The sequence below is a fragment of the Crocuta crocuta genome, unplaced genomic scaffold (assembly GCF_008692635.1).
Source record: "Crocuta crocuta isolate KB4526 unplaced genomic scaffold, BGI_CrCroc_1.0 scaffold1269, whole genome shotgun sequence".
In the NCBI taxonomy this organism is placed as follows: Eukaryota; Metazoa; Chordata; class Mammalia; order Carnivora; family Hyaenidae; genus Crocuta; species Crocuta crocuta.
The window spans coordinates 132,536-137,621 of record NW_027531335.1 but is presented as its reverse complement, the minus strand read 5'-3'; positions in this window follow the sequence as shown (position 1 = coordinate 137,621).

Here is a 5,086-nt window from a genome sequence, read left to right as displayed (position 1 = left end):
TGGTACTTTTTTAAGTTTAAAAAAAAAAGTATTCATTTTGAGAAAGAGAGAATGTGCACACACAGAGGTGCTCGCGTGCAAGCACGTTGGAGAGGAGCAGAGAGACGGAAAGAGAATCCCAAGCCGGCTCCGAACTGTCAGCACAGAGTCCGATGCAGGGCTTGAACTCATGAACTTCAAGATCATGACTCGAGTCGAAATCAAGAGTCAGACGCTTAAATGACTGAGCCACCCAGGCGCCCCTGATTTTATTTTTTGAGAGATGGAGAGAGACAGAGTGCGAGCAGAGGAGGCACAGAGAGAAAGGGAGACACAGAATCCGAAGCAGGCTCCAGGCTCTGAGCTGTCAGCACAGAGCCCGACGCGGGGCTCGAACCCACGAACCGCGAGATCATGACCTAAGCGAAAGTCGGACGCTTAACCGACTAAGCCACCCAGGCGCCCCTGATTTTATTTTTTGAGAGATGGAGAGAGACAGAGTGCGAGCAGAGGAGGCACAGAGAGAAAGGGAGACACAGAATCCGAAGCAGGCTCCAGGCTTGTGAGATCTTGACCTGAGCTGAAGTCAGACGCTCAATAGACTGAGCCACCCAGGCGCCCCGACACTGACATTTTCAAAGAATACAGTCTTCACGTTCTTCTTCTTCTTCTTCTTCTTCTTCTTCTTCTTCTNAAATACCACAGAGGTGATGCTGGGGGTTCTTCTCAGGGTCTCACGCTGAGAGGCACGTGTCGACCTGCACCACACTGGTGATGTTAATTTTGATTGCCCGGTGGAGGTATTGTCCAGTAATTATTATTATTTTCTTTTACTGTGCAGTGAACAAGTAGTTTGTGGGGTAATACGTTAGGACCATGCGAATATCCTAGTCCTAATCAAAAGCCATTGATGGTTCTTGTCTGATGAATATTTAACATGATGGCTGCAAAATGCTGGAAAACTGCACTTCCTTCACTTTGCCGGTTGCATTCACATTCAGTATGATCCGTCCCTCCTTCTCCATTTTATGTAGTTAGTTATGTTTCCTATTGGTATGGACTCATGGTTTTCTACTTTTTTTTTTTTAATTTGAGAGAGTGGGACAGTGTGAAGGGGGAGATGGGCAGAAGGAGAGAGAGAAAGAGACAGAGAGAGAGAGAGAGAGAGAGAGAGAGAGAGAATCTTAAGCAGGCTCCATGCTCCGTAGGGTGCCTGACTCAATCCGATGACCCTGAGACCACGACCTGAGCCGAAGTCAAGAGTCAGATGCTCAACGAACCGAGGCGCCCCTGGCATTCTATTTTTGTTCAGTGTTTCATAATTTATTACTGTACTTAATGATTGTGATTCTCAATGTGTCACAGATTTGGCCAATGGCCCGTTCAAGCTGGTTCCTGTCCTTGTGACATACCTCCATCATTTATTTCAAGCCCTTCCTTAATTTCTGGCATAACAATATGTTCCAGACTGGTCTTGTGCCTCTCTTGCCCGGCGCTGAGATCAGCCATTTTCCCGAGGAGCTCTGTGCAATAAATTCTGTTGACTCCAGTTCGCAGTTCGCCTGGGTCAGTGCTGCCAACGCCAAGGCAATGTTTGTGAGATTTTTCTGGAAAGGTGCATCTCAGGGGTGCAGGATAATTTCTGGGGGTAATGGTAATGGGAAACAAAGTTGATTAGAAAGTTGCCNAACCCCAACATAAGACAGATGTGCTCCACTGACTGACGCAGCGAGGTGCCCCAGCAATCAGGTATATTCTTGATTTCCTTAAATCGAATAAAAAGAAAATGATGTAAAACACCCCTGTTGTAATTTTTGTGTAATATATTAGGAGCCCAACAGCTAAAATAAATGCAACCAACAGAAATCCTATTTTGTTTCTGTCCATGTAACATTCAATTTTTTCTGCCAACTTCTTCTGGGGGGGTGGGGCCAGGACTGAATGCATAGAATACCAGTAACTGTTTTGAGCCTCATCTCCTTTCTCTGGCTACCCTCTAGTGGAGGTGAGCTGAAATTATACAATGGCCCCAAAACTGATGGCTGAAGGGAAAATGACGAAGCAGGTGAATTAGGTGGTGTAATCACCAGTTAGACCTGGAAGGACTTGAAATATCATTGTGTCCAATCCCTTATCTTGCAAATAGGGAAACTGAGGTCCCGGGAGGGAGGAAGCTACTTGCTTAGTTATAAAGCTAATGGAGGAGTCAGCATATATGTTGCTGTCTGGGTAAAGCACCATCATTTTTTTTTTTTTTTAAATATTTTTATTTATTTCTAGGAGAGAGAGAGAGACAGACAGCGTGAGCAGGGGAGGGTCAGAGAGAGAGGGAGACACAGACTCTGAAATAGGCTCCAGGCTCTGAGCTGGCAGTCAGCACAGAGCCCGACGCGGGGCTCGAACCCACGAACCGCGAGATCATGACCTAAGCGAAAGTCGGACGCTTAACCGACTAAGCCACCCAGGTGTCCCTAAAGCACCATCATTTTAAATAAATCCTTGAGGGGCGCCTGGGGGGCCATCGGTTACGCATCTGACTTCGGCTCAGGTGATGATCTCATGGTTTGTGGATTCTGGGTTGTGTTGGGCTCTGTGCTGACAATTCAGAGCCTGGAGCCTGCTTGGGATTCTGTCTCTCTCTGCCCCTCNACATTCAATCGACTGAGCCACCCAGGTGCCCTCCCTGTTTTTTTCTTTCTTAATAACAGCTTTATTAAGATACATTTCACATACCGTAGATTCATACCATAACAATTTACAGCCACCATCATTTCCTCCAAATACACATCGGCAAGCTCCTCTTTGAACAGTTGGAAACCATGGTTCTCTTTTCTCCTTGAGTATATACAGTGGTCCCTTCTCATCTGTGGTTTCAATGACCCATGGTCAACCACAGTGCGGAGGCGGATGATCCTTCCGACAAGTCATCAGAGGGTCAGTAGCAGCCTAACGCGACTTCACAGTGCCTACGTCATTCCCCTCCCTTCATCCCGTCACCTGGGCGCTCTGTGATCTCACGTCATCACAGGAAGAGGGGTGAGTGCAGGGCAGTGAGATAATTTAAGACAAAGACCACATTCACTTAACTTTTATTAGAGTATATCATCATAATTGCTCTAGTTTATTATTGTTGTTAATCTCTTACCGTTCTTAATTAATAAATTAAACTTCTTCATAGGTATATGTGTATAGGAAAAATAGTATATATGGGGTTTGGTAGTATCTGCATTTTCAGGCATCGACTGAGGGGTTTGGGACATATCCCCCACGGATAAGGGGTAGTGACTGTATTTCCATTCCTCGTATCCTAATGTAATATATTTTTATTCTTGCAAGTGTTTATAGTGATCATGCTGTCACACTTCCTTGCAGCAAATCTAGATACACACATTAAACTTGTATTTTTCGTTTCCTGTGACCATAAAGCTCCACATGTTTAACACTTCTCTTCTGAATCAAGTTAGCCTTACAGTTTTGTTGCTACACGCGGGATCAATAGAAATGCAACAATTTTAACCAAGGGGCGCCTGCGTGGCTTGGGCTCGGTCAGTTGACCGTCCAACTCTTGATTTCAGCTCAGGTGGTCTCACGGTTCGTGGGATCGAGCCCCGTGTTGGGCTGTGTGATAAGTGTGGAGACTGCTTAAGATTTTCTCTCTCTTTAAAAAATTAAAAATACATCAACAATTGTGGCCAATAATTATTAACCACGAGAAGTAAGTTTTTATTGGAGCCTGTTATTGGAAATACAGCTCTAAATGAGGTGCATGGGGGTGCCTAGGTGGCTCAGTCGGCTAAGCGTCTGACTTCGGCTCAGGTCATGATCTCACGGTTCGTGGGTTCGAGCTCATTAACTGCGCTGTTGGCTGTCAGCACAGAGCCGGCTTCAGATCCTCAGTCCCTCTCTCTGTCTCTGCCCCTCCCCAACTCACACTCTCTCTCTCAAACGTAAATAAACATTAAAAAAAGTTTAAATGAGGTGTATGGGACCATATTAAATTAGTTTATATTTCTGTGGATGACTATTCTTACTGCTAAGATGCGACAGGGTTCAGCATCGATTTTATTACTATTTTTCTTTCCTTTTATAGATATGAACTGAAGAACCTTATTCACAATTTTAAGTAAATGACAATTTTGCTGTAGCAATGCCACTCAATTCTTTGATCCCTTTCCAAGTATATACAAAGAATAGCAATGATCGATTATCAGAGTTACTTTTTAAAATGTTTACAGGGGCGCCTGGGTGGCTTAGCCGGTTCAGCGACCGACTTTCGCTTAGGTCATGATCTCGCGGTTCGTGGGTTCGAGCCTCGCGTCGGGCTCTGTGCTGACTGCCAGCTCGGAGCCTGGAGCCTGTTTCAGAATCTGTGACTCCCTCTCTCTCTGACCCTCCCCTGCTCACGCTGTCTCTCTCTCTCTCTCTCCTAGGGAAAAAAAAAATGTTTACTAATATTTGGGAGAGAGAGCGCAAGCGGGGGAGGGGCAGAGAGACAGGGGGGAGAGAAGCGGGCTCTGTGCTGACAGGCGCAAGCCCGACGCAGGGCTCGAACTCAGGAACTGTGAGATCATGACCTGAGCTGAAGTCGGGCACTCAACCGAAAGCCACCCAGGCGCCCTTCAGAGTAATTTTTTTAAAGGAGGCTCTACCCCCAATGGGGGGCTCGAACTCACAATGCTGACATCGAGAGTCGCATGCTCTACCAACTGAGCCCGCCGGGTGCCCCCTACCTGAGTTTTTTCCATGGGTAGCTGACAATTCGGTGCTCCTTCAAGAAACCACCTGACTGGCGAGAAGATATTCTTCCGTGTTACTGTAGTCATTTTCTCGGCCCCAGGCCCAGTCATTTGAATTGTCTTCCTGTTTATCTCTAGAAGATGTTTATACCCCACGGCCAGTCCCCGCAGCAAGTTTTGGACTGGATGAGAGGGATGGTGTTCCTTTGTCTGTGAAGGGAACTACAGACACTCAAGGTGGACACAGGAAAGGAGTGTCTGTATGTCGCCTCTTCCCCAGGCTGATGGAATTTAGGAAGTCCATTTTAGGAAGAATCTGGAAATTGATTCCTCGAATGCTATTTGGGCCTATACATGGCTCGGAAGTTCTC